Below are 16,776 nucleotides of genomic sequence, written 5' to 3' on the forward strand. Positions count from 1 at the left end.
CCTTACCTGTCAGCAGGCTCCCCCTCACCTGTCAGCAGGCTCCTCCTCACTTGTCAGCAGGCTCCTCCTCACCTGTCAGCGGGCTCCTCCTCAGCGGGCTCCTCCTCACCTGTCAGCGGGCTCCTCCTTCACCTGTCAGCAGGCTCCTCCTCACCTGTCAGCAGGCTCCTCCTCACCTGTCAGCAGGCTCCTCCTCACCTGTCAGCAGGCTCCTCCTTCACCTGTCAGCAGGCTCCTCCTCACCTGTCAGCAGGCTCCTCCTCACCTGTCAGCAGTCTCTCCCTCACCTGTCAGCAGGCTCCTTCTCACCTGTCAGCGGGCTCCTCCTCACCTGTCAGCAGTCTCTCCCTCACCTGTCAGCAGGCTCCTCCTCACCTGTCAGTGGGCTCCTCCTCACCTGTCAGCAGGCTCCTCCTCACCTGTCAGCAGGCTCCTCCTCACCTGTCAGCAGGCTCCTCCTCACCTGTCAGCAGTCTCTCCCTCACCTGTCAGCAGGCTCCTTCTCACCTGTCAGCGGGCTCCTCCTCACCTGTCAGCAGTCTCTCCCTCACCTGTCAGCAGTCTCTCCCTCACCTGTCAGCAGGCTCCTTCTCACCTGTCAGCAGGCTCCTTCTCACCTGTCAGCAGGCTCCTTCTCACCTGTCAGCAGGCTCCTTCTCACCTGTCAGCGGGCTCCCCCTCACCTGTCAGCGGTCTCTCCCTCACCTGTCAGCGGGCTCCTCCTCACCTGTCAGCAGGCTCCTTCTCACCTGTCAGCAGGCTCCTCCTCACCTGTCAGCAGGCTCCTCCTCACCTGTCAGCAGGCTCCAGCAGACACTCCATAGGTATGAATGGGGCAGTCTGATGGAAAGCTTCATTGCCCCAGGCCGTGTCTGTGCCCTCAGTACATGGCAGGCAGTATACCCACCTAGAAGTATGGGCACTGTACTAGTTCACAAGTGAGGCCACAGACTACAGAACTATTTTCTCCTCCTCAGCTGGGCCATGTGGTGCCCCGTCACCCAGCGGATCTCCCAGTCACGGGGAGAGTCAGGAGAAGCCGCCGCCACCCTCGCCTGATAACACAGCCATCCCGGGTCCCTCCTCCTCCGTCTCTTCGCACAATCGAGAGGACTCAGCCTGGGACTTCTTTCTGAGGCTGGTGCCGCGGAGTAATTCGCTATCCTCGCATCGTGCGGAGGTATCCCTTCCGTGCTTTTCTGTCAGCTCGTCCCCATAGAGACCGCCCGGAACCGCCGCCGAGCAGTTAAGTAACCGATTTTATGTCTGTCCTACCGGAGACCGTCGCCTGCTTGGCTTGTTACCCTAGAGGACAATGAGTGGAAGGCGTGAGAGGCGGGGGGCGCCTTGTGGGATCTTTACGGCTTAGGGGGTGCGGGGGAGGGGAATGGAGATGTAGGATTACCACACATAGACAGCCATACGGCTCTGTGTGAGGTGAATGTGTCTTGTGCGGTAGCTGGGGGGCAGTGTGAGCGGAGGCTTCCGTCTGCTCGCTGTGTACGGGCTACATGGGAATAAAGCGGCCAGGACGGGGCAGAGCACTTCTATGGACGGTGGGGGGCTGTGTACCTGCCGGGCATCCCCTCAAGTTCAGGGGCCAAGTCAGTGACAGCTGTGCCCACCCTGCTATTGCCTACTGCTAGTACAAGTGGCGGTTACACTGCCCCCTATACCTCAGGGCAAGCACAGCACATGTTCTGTCATGGTATTTACCCGACTACAGCACTGACCTGCCGACAACCAGCAACTTAGTAACTGCCAATTGGTAACATTGTTACTGAACAGTTCATGGAGTGTCTCTACTATTGTATCGTCCATAGCTATGACATACACTGTATATGTATCAGCATTGATATGGCGTGCGTATAGGGAGACAGCTGTCAGTCAGACCCGGTGATAGGGACGTTTTGGCCCATTTCTGGTGGTCGTTCCCGACAGCATTCTGGACAATTTGCTGGTGGTCCAGCTGTTGCGTCACATGACCTCACCATCATCCAGTGTCCCATAAAAATGAATGGTAAAAGTGACTTCCAATCCACACAGCAGATACTATGGGCCAGGGGTGTCAAACGCAGGCCCTCCGGCTGAGGCAAAACTACATTTCCCATCTTGCCTGGACAGCCAAAGCTTTAGCTTTGGCTGTCTAGGCATGATGGGAATTGTAGTTTTATAATGGCTGGAGTTTGACACCTGTGCACTATGCAATTGGTCAGGCCAGATCAGAGATCTTGTGATGTGACTGCTGGACCAGGTTGAAAATAAAGCCAGGGTTAAAGGTAAGCGTCCATTTACACAGAAAGATTATCTGCCAAAGCTAGAAACAGACTATAAAAAGAGATCAGGTCATAAAGGAAAGCCTGAGATTTCTCCTCTTTTCAAATCCATTTCTGGCTTTGGCTTCAAATCTTTGGCAGATAAACTTTCTGTGTACATGGACCCTAACTAAGCACTGTTATAACGTTGTTAGCGGCTCCTAATAGAGATGCTAAAGCGTGCTCCTACCATACTTGGTGTGCTGTCCTCCTAGGGCAGGTGTGTCATACTCAGACCCTCCAGCTGTTGCAAAACAACAATTCCCATCATGCCTGTCCAGGCATGATGGCAATTGTGGTTTTATAACAGTTGGAGATCCTGGGTTTGACACCTGTGTCCTAGGGGGTATATAGGAGAAAACATTTTATTTTATTTTTTTCTGTTGTGTGCTTTAAGGGGAGAGGTTGGAACTAGTCACGGCTCTCTGACTGTTGGCACGTTCTGCTGGGATGATAGACAGGCAAAGAGGTCAGAAGCCTCTTTGCCTGTAGAGGGCGCTGGCGGGCATAGAGCAGTGACTAGTTAAAGTGACTGTACCACCAGGCCCAGGCTGAAGCACTGGAGGCAGGCCGACCCACCCTTAGTGGGAAGAAACTCCAGCCCCTCCATGACGTGACTCCATTAGAATCAATGGAACCCTATCATAGACGGGCTAGGCTTTCCTCCCACTTAGGGTGGGTCGGCCCGCCTCCAGTGCTTCAGCCTGGGCCTGGTGGTACAGGACCAGTTCCACCTAGGAGCACAGCACACCAAGTATGGTAAGAGAATGCTTTAGCGGCTCTATTAGGAGCTGCTAACAGCATTATATGCGTTATAGTGATTGGTTGGTGAATTACCAGCACAGCCCTTTAGCTAATTTATACTTCTGTCAGTCCAGGGTGCAGCTTTAAATGGTGATTTCTTGACATTTCCAAGTGAATCATAACTGAAATGTAATAAGAGAGCAATCCCATCTGGAGAAGTTAGCTGTGGACTGATGGGACCACCACGATCTAGAGAATGGGGAAAATTGTGTCCCCAGAATAAAGCCAGTGCTCCTCTCATTCTCTACGGGGCTGACAAACATTGCTGTGTTGAGAACTCTGCAGTGTATGGAGGCCCTATAGAGAACAAACCCAGGGTCCAGTTACACAGAAAAATTATCTGACAAAAATTTGAAGCCAAAGCCAGAAACAGACTATAACCAGAGAACAGGTCATAAAGGAAAGCCTGAGATTTCTCCTCTTTCCAAATCCATACCTGGTTTTGGCTTCAAATCTTTTGCAGATAATCTGTCAGATAATTTTTCTGTGTAAATGGACCCTAAGTGCACTTATTCACTACTGGGACAGTGTCGTCCCACTTATCTAGATCAGTGGGGGTCTGACCGCTGGGAACCCCAACCAATCAGATTGTTGTCACCTAGCAGCCTGTGTATAAGGGTATCGACTTCAGATGGCAATGCCCCTGTAAGTCAAGCTCAAGTACAGGACAATAGATGCCTTTAGGGCATGTTGACCTTATGGATAAAGTCGGAGCCTTGGATTTCTGCTGCAGATGTGTTGTGGATTTATTGTTGGTGTGCAGCAGATCTGCAAGATGACTAGCCCCACTGTCATTCAGTGGGGATAATCCTTGTCGTTTCCACTTGCAGCCTTTTGAATACAGCCATATTGGTTGCGTGGTCAGCAAAACCAAAGACCCATATGGTGCGGACTGCCCACAGATCGCTGTCCATAGGTTTCCCGCAATCACAGGAGGTTATAGAAGTCTATGAGCCCCGGTCGCAAATGCGTCCAGGCTCCGTGGAATCCATGGTCAGGTACACTGGCCCTTAGAATACAATTATGTCCAATAATGTCCACATATTATGGTCATGTGCAAAGGGCCTTAGTGACATTAGTGGCAGATTTTTTTCCCTCCGTTGTATGTGAATTTGGATTGCAGAAACTTTGTTTATACATATGGGATGTGAATTGTCATGTTTGTTTTTTTTTTTTTTTTTTTTTTTTTTTTTTATATACAGGGATTTCAGTGCATATTGAAATCAATGTGAGAATCCTGCTCCACTCCCCCCCCATCCCTGACCTTGCTTGGAGCTCAGCTAGCAGCTGATTGTCAGACAGGCAGGTTTAGGTATAGAAGGGAGAGGGATTAGGCTTCCCAGTTTGCAGCAGGTCAGGAGCTTGGGAAAGCCTTTCAGACACTTTGCACCGTATAATAAAGGTGCTTTTCCATGTACTGGAAGAACAGACGAATATATGAAAGTTATTGTGTCTCTCCTTGGCCTAACGTATATGTAACTGTGTCAGCTGTTTGGAACGTGAATTGCAGCTGACAGATTCACTTTAAATCAACTGGTGGTTAGTCAGGGCGTCCGCATGTATTTAATTATACTAAAATCTTAGTTTTTGGAGTTTGGCTGCACTAATGACTCATTTACACTGGTCAATGATCATTACAGTAGTCCATATTAATTGCGTTCCTGTGAAAATCATCTTTATCGGTGGCACAATATGTAAATGCCGCTCATAACATATACCTCGGGCCTTGCTGCAGCGCAGGTCTCTTGGGAGTCATTGCTAGGCAGCAATGATGCTGTCAGGCTCCAAGGACTGTTGCATTAAATGGCAGTAGCAATCCTCAGCAGAGATTCTTTAAGCTACCGATCATTTGTCAGTGGTTGAAAAATCTTTACGTGCAGAGGGGTTTTAACGAAAATAAAATATGGTAGGCATGAGCACTAAAGTTCAGTAAGCTTGCAATCTCAAGGAAAAGTAATACTAACAAGAGATAAGGCCCCAAGTTTGCCGTGTATTCTGTACCAGACTGAAGTGAGAAGGTCAGCTGTATGGGGAAATGAGGACATCCATGCACCTTTAAACGCTTGTTTGGTCAACAGTACCTCCCAACCCAGATTGATCAAGATGCCTGAAACTCATCACAACCAATCACAGCTCAGCATTTTCTTTACCTGCGCTTTTTAAGATATTGAAAATGAGCTGTGATTGGTTTCTGTGGGAAGAACCAGACAGTTTGGGTATAAGGCAGATTGATAAATCTGGGCCAGTGTTATAATAGGGGTAAGGGAAGCAAGCCACTGCTTTACACCTCTCTCAATGGGTTATCCACCTTGGCAATAAATAACTGGGTATATTGAAATTCGGCGTGCGACATCTGACGAATGTTGACCTAACACACGTTAGATCAGGGATGGGGAACTTTCGGCCCTCCAGCTGTTGCAAAAATACAATTTCCATCATACCTGGACAGCCAAAGCTTTAGCTTCCCCATTCCTGCATTAGATGGTCGTTCGGTCCTGCTAAAGTTGGTGAGTTTGGCCTATGTTAGTCTGTGTATAGCCATCTTTAGCCATACAGACTCCATAGACACAAATGGTCCCTGACTGAGCAGACATAGGGTGGATCAGTTGTGAATAATATAATTATACAGTAGAGTTCACCACATGTGAATTAATGTGTACAGTATGTTCTATCAGCAGAGCTGTACACATCTAACACATGTAACTTACCAGACCAAGTCATATGGTCAATATAAGAGATGAGCAAACCTGGAGCATGCTCGAGTCCATCCGAACCCGAACGTTCGGCATTTGATTAGCGGTGGCTGCCGAAGTTGGATAAAGCCATCATGGATATAGTCATTGGCTGTATCCATGTTTTCCAGACAACCTTAGAGCTTTATCCAAGTTCAGCAGCCACCGCTAATCAAATACCGACCCCGGATCGCTCATCTCTAGTCAATATCTATCCATGAAACGTTTCTGCATAATTTTTTTTACCATCTTCTTACTAATATGCAAAACCACTACTATTGTGATAATTACTATTGTAATAATATTTCTCCCAGAAGTCCAGTCATTTCAATGGCATGCTTATTAGACAGGCTAATATTATCTGAACAGATGACTTTAATTGACTTTGCTATGAGAAAGTGAGTATATACAGCACAGAGCAATGCTGGAAGTGTGTGAGCAGAACTGATCAAAGAATAGGAAAGGATTGCATGTGGTGTGGATGTTCTGCTGAGGATCAAGGATTGTGTAAGCTATGAAAGAGATATGAGGAGAAAGGAGGTGGTAGTAGATGTCTGTGTGTTGTGCAAAAATAAGTATGAATATAAAGATTAAAGGTCAAGAATAGGAGCTAGTAACCTTACAACTCTTTCCATATGGTTGTTGTTTATGGGGGGGCACTGCCTTGTACTCCCTACTATAAATGAAAATAAGGGTCCTATTACACGGGCCGATGGGGGCCCGATAATAACTGTAAACGAGCGCTGATCTGCTAAATTGACGCTCGTTTACTGGGCCTATTACATGGCCCGATCGTTTAGCAAGGGCTGCAGGGACAGGTTACCGATGTCCTTGCAGCCCTTGTTCAAACACCATACATTACCTACACATGTTGCTGGTCTTCTCCTGCGCTCCTTCCTCCTCCCGGTCCGGCGTGCGGCAGCAGCTTCGGTGCAGCCTGTCTGAGCTGACAGGCCGCTCAGCCAATCACTGGCCGCGGTGGTCCTGGCCAGTGATTGGCTGAGTGGACTGTCAACTAATGCCCCTATTACACGAGTCGTTTGGAGGAGCAAACAAGCGCTATTAGCGCTCGTTTGCTCCTCGTTCCCCGCTCGCTGCCGCCGCTATTCAACGCGGCGTCAGCGAGCGGGTGAGTGCGGGAGGGGCGGCGGGGAGCTGCTGGGGGGGCTGCCCGGGGGATCGCTGATCGTCCGGGCAGCCCATAGGATACAGCAGCGCCTGCTGCCGATGCTCCTATTCAACGGAGCGACGGCAGCAGATCGCTGCTATATCAGTCGCTTGTTTTTCAACATGTTGAAAAACAAGCGACTGCAACGATCAGCCGACATGAACGATGTCGGCTGATCGTTGCACTCTATTCCACGGGACGAATATCGTTCGAAGCGGCCGATATCGGCCGAATACGAACGATATTGCTCCTCTAAACGACCCGTGGAATAGGGCCTTAAGACAGGCCGCACGAAGCTGCTGTGCGCGGGAGGAAGAAGGAGCACAGGAGAAGCCATGCAACATGCTTAGTTAATGTATGGTACTGCTGATATCGTCGGTCGCTGGCCGCGCACCGCTAATCCATGCAGCGATGCGTGGTCGGTGCCTGTTGATTTTAGGTTTGAACCTAAATAAACGATCAGCCGATGACAGTATCATCGGCTGACTGTTGTCTCTATTCCATGGAGTGATTATCGACTGATTATCGCTCCGTGGAATAGGCCCCTAAAGAGTTGTTCAGTTGGACCTGACCCATCCATGCATCTTATCTAGAGATGAGTGAATTTACAGTAATACCAAAGCGTTTCTTAATCTCTGCAATCCGCTTATTAGCCTGCTGCAATTTAACTCAATGCGCTCCTCCCTGGGTGCCTGGAAAAGCTGGATCCAGTCTTGGAAAAATGGGAGACGTTTCCCAGGACTGGATCCAGCTTTTCACAGCACCTGTAGCGGCACTGAGTAAAATGGCAGCAATTTGCTGAGCAGATTTCAGAGATAACAAAGTGCTTTGCTTCATTATTACTGTAAATTCGCTAATCTCTAATCGTATCATATTCAGTTGAATACATTAGAGTTCCATTAAGTAGCAGCATATGTTTATCCAAATACAGATCAGGAACCCCCCCCCCCCCCCCTCCTTTTTTAAGATATTTTTTTTTGTATTTCTCATACAGAAAAAAAAAATCAAAACAGCAACTCTACACATCCATGCACGTGAAGCAGTCAGGAGCTAATGGATGTGACCATTGCATATTAACAATAATCTGGTATATGTGACCCTTGAACAGATCCTCTCATTTAAAATGAGATATGGATCCAAATTACAGCTGTGGTCACAAGGGCCATCTGTTATTTTACATGTGAAATAAGGCACCAGTTAAGTATTATAGGTAACTCATCTATGCATTGTATTTAATAATACCAGACTTTGAATTCCTAGGTTTAATGTTAGTTTCCCATTGACCGAGTTCTCATTTGCAAGTATTATGTGCTGTTTAGGCTGGGTACACACAACAGATTTTGGTTAGTATTTCTAGGCTGACACAGAAGTGGAACCAACACACACAAATACTGTAATAGGGCGGGTTCAGACTGAGGAATTCTCGCGGAAAATGTCAGCAGAATTCCGTCAGCTGTCCGCCCGCACAGGCACGCGCTTTGCCGCCGGCCCCATCGACACCATTCTATGGGCCGGCGTATTCCGTGATCCGCTGAAAGAAGTGACATGACACTTCTTTCAGCGTACAGCGGAATACGTCGGCCCATAGAATGGTGTCTATGGGGCCAGTGGAAAGGCGCCCAGATGTGCGGGCAGACAGCTGACGGAATTCCGCGGACATTGTCCGCGAGAATTCCGTAGTGTGAACCCGCCCATAGACAGATTTGTGCCTTTTTCTGTGCTTTGGACTCATTCCTGGTTTTGGTTAAAATGCTTACTATGTGTGAACCCAGCTTTTAAATGAATGTTTGACAAATAGGGAAAGGCATGAAAAAAGAATGCCCCATCCCCGTATAGATTGAACTGAGGATGTTAAGTTTTTTTTTTAATATATTTATCAGACTTCATGTCTCCCTGCAGGAGTTTCTCAGTTTCTCTTTAACTCTCTTCTGTGGAAATGTCGCTGCCATTACCGAAACCCATTTATGTCTAACAATACATTACATAAAAGACTTTGTACAAACAAATAAAATGTTTAAATGCCATTTGCTGACAAACTACCTAGAGAGTATTGTGCCGTTACAGAAGAAGCACCATGGGCGATATATATGTACTGTATATGTTTAGAAAATAGGAATTAAAAATATAAAATCCAGTCCTTCTTATTGAGATTGTACCGGCACTGTAGGGTCACGGGAAGAGAAATTATTACAGTTCTCATATTCCCAGAGGTGAGAGTCCTGGGAGACAACTGTGGAGGCTTTCTCTTGAATCCAAGCTTCAGCAGTGAAAACACAATCACAGGCCTCTCTCTCTCTCTCTGCGGCCAGCTTGCTTAGGCTTCAAAGGAGTCTTTTGTTTAGATAAGAATGAGAAAGACCCTGCAGCTGATATTTGCCTCTTTTTCTTTGTCACATGTCACTTTGAATGTTAACATCAGTGAAAACAACTGATTTGTTTTTTTATAGGAACTGATCCACGTGATGTTTTGTAAACAAATGTAAGGAATGGTAAATAAATGGCCGTATTTATCACACTTATTATATTATTCATGTGTCACTCTGGCCGCAAGTTTAAAGGGCATCTGTCAGACACAATTCATGTTGCCACTGTTCGATAGTTGTTAGGTTAGGGAGACACATGGTACCTTTAATATATTAGTTTGTGCTTCCAGAAGATACAAGAAGGCTATTCTTCAGTGAAAAGTGTCAGAGAGGCTATTTAAAGCTCTTGATCTGCTGCAAGTTGAAATACCTCCTTATTACCCCTCTTATACCTGACCCTGCTTGATTGACTGTCAGCTGCAAGGTGAGCTCCAAGCATGGTGAAGGTCCCCATACACTTTAGACAGCCAAACCTGCCACTCGCGGCAGATTTAGCTGTCAATCGAAAGCCCCTATTACACGGCCCAATCTTCACAGCAAACGAGCACCGACCAGTCAGATCAGCGCTCACTTGCTCCTTGTTCCCCTGCCCACTGCATGGAGCAATGGCAGCAGATCGTTATCAAGGTCATATTGAAAGACAACGATCAGCTGACACTGTGCATGCTGGCTTGTCATTGCCTTTTATTACACGAAGCGATTATCGTCCGTAATGGCCAGAAAACTTAATACCTTAGAGGCATTGCTTCTATGGGAGAATGTCACTGTATTTTGAACAAGTCAGTAGTGTGGATCCATACATCCATATGCACTTGTTTAGTATTAAGCAATAGGAAGTAAAGAAGACATTTTGCAACTGGTGTGCAGGCATAAGCAAAATTTGGAGGCTGACATTTTTGCTAATTAACTTGCAAGTAATTGGCTTTCATTGCTTAATTTGGTCTGAAAAATTAAGAGCTAAGACAGTTTTAGAAAAACATTTTCTACTTTACATCTATTCTTGTGTTATAACACTGTCTGGTCAGATGTTGCATAGTTGTAGTAGTAGTAGTAATAATAATAATAATAATTAATAATAAAAATAGTTGTGACTAGAATTAGCGATTTGCCTGTCTAAACAAACCAAATTGCTTCATTTGATCAGAAACTAGATTATCAGCCGGCTGCCTTTCAACTCTGTTCCGCTCCCTGCTGCTCTACCTCAGGTGTCGGGAAAGCTGGATCCCGCTTTCCCCGACACCCAGGGAGAAGCGGGAGTGACCTTAGGTCTTGTGATCAGTGGAAAACTAGTGGTCGGACCCCCACCGATCAGCTAGTTGTCACCTGTCCTGTGGATAGGTGATAGTTTGAAATCGTAGGGTAACTCTTTGAAAGCAAAAGATATTGTAGTTGCAAAAAAATTTGAAATACTAATAATTCCAGAATGGCTGACAGAGCCTCTGACCTAGGCTCCTTGTGCACAGAGACTAAATGTAGCCCTCACACTAAATAAAAATTACCAAATTAAACATGTCTTAATCTTGTCTGGGTTATTGTGAATATGTGGCATGTATTTGACATTTTCCTCCCCTTCGACTGCAAAAAAGAATGGTGCTTAATAGAAAACCATGAATGAAAACCACAACCGGTTTCTGAAGTAGTTTTAAGATTTCAAAGAGCTACTTTTTTTGTGTTGGTACTTTGTGTATATGTGGCCATGTAACTTATTTATAGTGGCAAATCTGTGGATACATCAGTACCATGTAGTATTATTGATGAAACGTTTTCCCAGAGATTCATTTTGTAAAACATGCAAAGGCTTAAGAGCAGAATATTTTGCCTATGCACCAATGTTTGTTAAATCATAAAGTTTTCTATAACTCTTTTCTTCTTTAAGGGCAAGTTCACACTGAGAGCGCGGCTTGTCTGCTGCTGCCGCTCTCTGCTCAAAGGGCTAATATGTTAGTTCTTTGAGCGGTGAGGAGAGGGAAGCGGACGAGCGCGCGCCTTCTCCATTCACTTACAGTAGCACACTGAGCATGGCGGGATTCCCTGGCGGAAATCTCCGCTGCGGAATTCTGACGATCTTGCTCAGTGTGAACTGGCCCTTAGGGTATGTTTATTTTGAGTAAAAGTGGCAGAATTCTGCCATGGAATCCTGCCTGCCTCAGTGTGTCAATGGGATGCAGCGTGCCTCTGTTCTTTGCCGCTCTCGCTCAAAGAATTGACATGTTAATTCTTTGAGCAGAGAGCCGCAGAGGCACCCTATATTGAGAAAGTGAGGCAGGTGGGATTTCGCTCGGAATTTCCGTCTGTTTTCCTCAGTGTGAACGTACCATAACACTTTCTTGCTCCCCCCCCCCCCCCCCCCATACCTGACCCAGCCTCCAGCTGTCAATCCAGCGGAGATGGAAAAGTCTCTTTGACTCTTTGTACTATAGGATAAAAGCATTTTTCTACATTCTGGAAGCACAGTTTGATATATGAAAGGTACCATATGTCTCCTTGTCTTAAAAAAAAACCTCAAAATGTCAGCAGTTTGGAAACTGTGTTAAAGGGGTACTCTGGTGCTGATAAAAAAAAGCAAAAAAACATAAACAGTTTTTACATTTACCATCCCTCCTGAGTCTGTCTCCGTTTGAATTTTCCACTTTTTGCAGGTCCCTGAAGCATCAGTTGGTGGCTTCATTTTTTCTTTACTGGTTTGGGCTTTCCCATGATGCACTTTGTCTCCTGTGATGTCTAACTGACTCTGCAAAACTGTTAGATGGCTTACATCTTGTTAAGTCAATCAGAGCTCAGCTACCTGTGTCATCTGACAAAGGGAGGCTGGCTTAACAGGACTTAGGCCCGCCTCCCTCTTGATGATGTCATTGTCACAAAATGGCTGCCATAGAGCAGCTTGGGGTCAACAGTCATTAGGTAAGAATGAGTTTACTTCACTTCCTGGTGAAAGGGGGAAAAGATAGGGAAGGGGGGCAGAAAGGTGATTGAAGCATATTACAAAGTTATATAACTTTGTAATGTGTTTCAATTACTGGGAAAAAGCTTTTTGCTGGAGTACCCCTTTAAAGCTGACTGGTTCCAAATTGCTGACAATTAAGGCTAAAGCTAATATTAGATTTGATTATCACAAAATTATTTTGTCTTTTCTGGTTTACAAAAAGGAATTCTTACTGCATGAAATATGACTCCACCACTTCCCCAAAAAGCCTATCTATGAAGTGATATTATATGAAAATATAAATGGATGTTTTTTTCAGTACATATGGGCTTTAATGGTGACTTTTGTTTTCTCTAACTGGTTGACAGGGCCATTGACATTGGGAAGGTATTAGTGGGTTTCTTTATTATAGATAATTGGTTGCATTTTGTGGAGGGAATGCTAAATGTGTTTCTTTTGGCTTATACAATGCACATTGTAGAAGTGTATACATACATAGATGTATTATTATTTGACAAGTATATTATTTTACTCTCTCCTCCTTTTCTGCCAGAGAATTCACTCATTTTATTCTTCATTAAATGCTTTGCTGCAAAGGGGTTAAGCACAAAAATAATGATTTCAGTCCAGAAAATGGAGTACATAGCACAGCTATTTCTAAGAATAAATTCATTGTACAAAGGCTTCTAGCCTTCACAGGGAGATAACCTTTATTGTTAGCAGTGTAATGTAGAAGCAAAAATATACATTACCTGACATTAAAGTTAGAACCCTGCGGACTTAAATTGTATAATAAAAAGGTACTGTACGAATGTTTTATTACAAGAAGCAAACCTGAATTATTCTTAGCAGTAGGGAAAGGTTTAAGACTTATTTGGAAGTCTGTTTAAATTGCCTGATAACTGTAAGTAATGTGAACAATAATCACTGCTGGAGAAAGATCTACAAGTAGTCAAGATCTGAAGAATAATTGTTGGAAAGTTAATTTACTTCAACTTACATGAATTAAGGTAAATATGCACTTAAGGCACATCAGTCATTTTTCCAGATTTTTTTTTTTATTGTATGTAATTGTAGTAGTATAATGTCCCGTCCTCCATTTTGTCTGCTCTAGTGTCATAGATGCTGAACCTCCTTCAGTAGGCATAAAAGGTGTGAAATGAAGGTATTCTGGCATATCACTTCTGTAGAAAATACTGGGCAAAATGCCAGAGCAACCGTCCAGTAAGCTTTCTTTACACATGAGAATTGGAAGGCACTTGCCAAGTCTTGAGGAGGTTTGACCTTTCTGTTCATTTTTCCTTATCAAAGCTGATTATCACCCCCTATATCATAATAGACATCAACTTTAGTCTCCCATTCTGTTATATGCAAGGGTTTGGGTGATACACTGCAGGTTTGAAATTGTCAATTTTCCCCTTTTTATTTCTAGCATTTAAAAACAGAGAAAAAAGGATACCTTTTATTTGTCTGTTTGTAAAGGGGCAGATTGGTTTCTAGAGTGACTATGGAGTGTCTATGAAGACAAAACCTTTCTGCAAGCTCTATTAGATGATGGTTTCACAGTGGCAGCATATTGAGGGTTTGGCATTTTTTCCCCTTAAAATTGTGGCATATTTCTCCGATAGAGTTCAATAGAATTTCTTTAGTCCGTCTCAGAAATCTTTGGCAGTTTTTTGGGAGGCCAGAAAAACACCACAAAAAAAAGCTAAATGGGGGTACCCTCAATGGGTTTTCTGTGAAGAATTACTTTCTTTTAAATGCCCCTAGATAGTAAAAAAAAAAAAGTCATACTCCTTGACTCCCGCCATTTTCACAGTTCTTGGTCCAGGAGGATTTCCACACCTCTCTTCTTCCAATGACGTTTTATTGAAGGACTGTGGGTAGGTTTTACCTATTCTTAGGCAGGGTCCAGCTTCTGGACTTTTTTTTTTTTTTAAGTTTACAGTATACGTAACAGTTTCCCAGTTTATTGAAGAACAAAAAATATGCAAATACTCTGGTATTTGGACTTATGGTCTACGAAATAAAATCTATCATGAATCTGTATTTTTCTGTTGCAAAGTGAATATGTTGCCCACATTTTCTTTTTCACCTACTTAAACCAGATACCAAAATGTTTTTTTTTTCCTTTTCTGATTCTATTTGTTTTTAATTATTTTTATTTTTCATTTTTAGTACATTATTATGTGGGCAGCCATAGTGCCTGGGCTGTTTTCAACAGAATTTAAACAAACATTGTTAACCCATGGACAATAGTCTGGCTCAGACCTGATTCATTTGAACTAGGGAGGTCTCTAGGCAAGTGCTGTGACCTTTGCATAGTTTCCATAGGGGGTGAAGGATTGCGCTCTCAACATTAGCTGTTATGAATGGTGTCTTACCTGTACACCGGTGATACCTTTAGGTTGCCCTCACGCATCTGTTTTCCGTGGTGTTTTTCAGGCCTCTAAACAAAAAGCAAAAAAAACTGCCAATGCATTTTTCATGCATTTGTGTTTTTTTTTTCTGGTGTTTTTGACTTTGTGTGACTGTTTCTTTTTGCGGTTTAGGCGTTTTGTGTGTTGAATGTTTATTTTTTCACTCTGCCATTACATGACCCAGTTGCTGGACCACAAAAGGTGACAAAAATGCCAGGAAAAATGCCATATGCATAGCACTGGCATTTTTGAGACAACCAGAACAATCCCATTGAAGTCTATGGTAGAAAAAATGCCACACCCTTAGCATGCTGCGTTTTGGGAAAACATGCCTCGAATTGCCAGAGAGGAGAGAAAAATGCCACACCAAAGAAACGCCATGTGTGAAAGGCATATCATAAACTTCAATTGACCTCAAGCTAACACCTGGCCGCTGGCATTTTTCTTGCCTTTTTTCAAGATTGTAAGGCAGTGTGAAGCCAGCCTGAAAGAGGTATTCCAAGAAAACTTCACTTTTCCCTTACCCACAGGATAGGAGTAAAGTAGAAGACCGCAGGGGGGGGGGGGTCTAACCTCTGTACCCCCCGCTATTCTTTGTCAGACCCCGTTGGCTCTGTTATGAATAGACACACATGACCCGCGGCTCTATTCATTCCTATGCAGCCAACGTAAAAAAGTAATTGTATGGTACCGTGGTTGACCAGTAGTTTAGGGTAAAACTTAACTTTTATTTGGTAACAAAAAAAAATCTCATAAAGAGAATGGACGAAAGTATGCATAACTTGCATGGTTATGTCAATTGGAATTGTACATCATAGAGATTAAGCTTATGTACAATACCAATTTACATAACCATACTAGTTACACATTCTATTGTCCATTCTCTTTGAGATTTTTTATGTTACCGCATAAAAGTTAAGTTTTACCCTAAGCTACTGGTCAACCACGGTGCCATTCAATTACTTTCTTACTCTGGCCAGTCCAAGACACTGTGGAGACACACACTTGATCGTTATGTATTGACCACTTCTTCTCACCTTATGTTGATTATATATACTGCGCAGCCAACGGAAACAGCCGAGTACAGTGCTCTTTGGGCATACTCTGCTCTTTTTGTCGCTCCATAGGAATGAATAGAGCTGCGGGTCACTTTGTCACGCCGTACCTGCGGCTTTATGACAAACATAGCTGGTACAGAGGTCGAACCCCACGCAATCTCCTACTTTTCCTCTATCCTGTGGATAGGAGAAAAGTGATTTTTTTTTCCCCTGGAATACCTCTTTAAATGTAATCTTGTCAGTGATGAAGATGAGGTCTCTGCTTAAAGGGGAACTCTAAAAATCCAGTGCTGCCAGGGGGAACACAACAAATCTATACTTACCTGTCCCTGTGTCCCCTCAGCATCACCTCTCATGGACCCCCCGCCGACTTCCTGCAACCTCTTGTCCCGGCTAAGAAATGCCTGCTCAGCCAGTCAGTGAAAGGTGGCACTTCCTGCCGTGATGTGACTATGCATGAAGCCAGGAGAATCTGGAGCTTGACAGCAAAGAGTATGCTGGTAATGTTGTGCTGTAGCAGGATGGGGACAGATAAGTTTATGGGCTGCCCGGCCGATCTAGCGATCACTGGAGCGCCCCCACCCCCTCGTGCTCACCCGCTTACTTGCCGACACGTGTAATAGTGGCAGTAGCGAGTGGGAAACGAGGAGCAAACGAGCGCTGACATCGCACGTTTGCTCCTCTCAGTCGCATAGGGGCTTGAGAGTCCTTTAACATACACAGATATCTGACAGATTATCTGGCAAATTTTTTAAGCCAAAGCCAGGAACCAACTATGAACAGAACAGGTCATAAAGGAAAGGCTGAGATTTTTCCTCCTTTCAAATCCATTCCTGGTTTTGGTCTCAAAAATCTGTCAAAATCTGTGTGTGCAAAAAGGACACTTAGACAACAAGCTGTCAGCAATGGGAAGGCAGACTCAGCGTATCAGTAGAAGGAGGCAAGTTTGCTAAATAATTGTTTTTGCAAAAATATTTAATAATACAAGCTCTA

At 44.6% G+C, this 16,776-nt stretch overlaps 1 protein-coding gene across 11 annotated transcripts in view; it reads left to right on the forward strand.

Moving 5' to 3' along the window:
• Positions 1-1,046: 1,046 nt before the first annotated feature.
• FBRSL1 (fibrosin like 1) overlaps positions 1,047-16,776 on the forward strand; it is a 431,893-nt gene continuing 416,163 nt past the window's right edge. For 5 of the 11 annotated variants that reach the window (XM_069961036.1, XM_069961049.1, XM_069961040.1 and 2 more), the window contains exon 1: positions 1,048-1,245. The gene's annotated coding sequence lies outside the window, so the exon portion shown is untranslated. Of the gene's footprint in view, positions 1,246-16,776 lie in introns of all 11 variants that reach the window. The other 6 variants (XM_069961046.1, XM_069961041.1, XM_069961052.1 and 3 more) reach the window with 2 other exon arrangements.

The sequence above is a fragment of the Dendropsophus ebraccatus genome, chromosome 3 (genome assembly GCF_027789765.1).
Source record: "Dendropsophus ebraccatus isolate aDenEbr1 chromosome 3, aDenEbr1.pat, whole genome shotgun sequence".
NCBI lineage: Eukaryota > Metazoa > Chordata > Amphibia > Anura > Hylidae > Dendropsophus > Dendropsophus ebraccatus.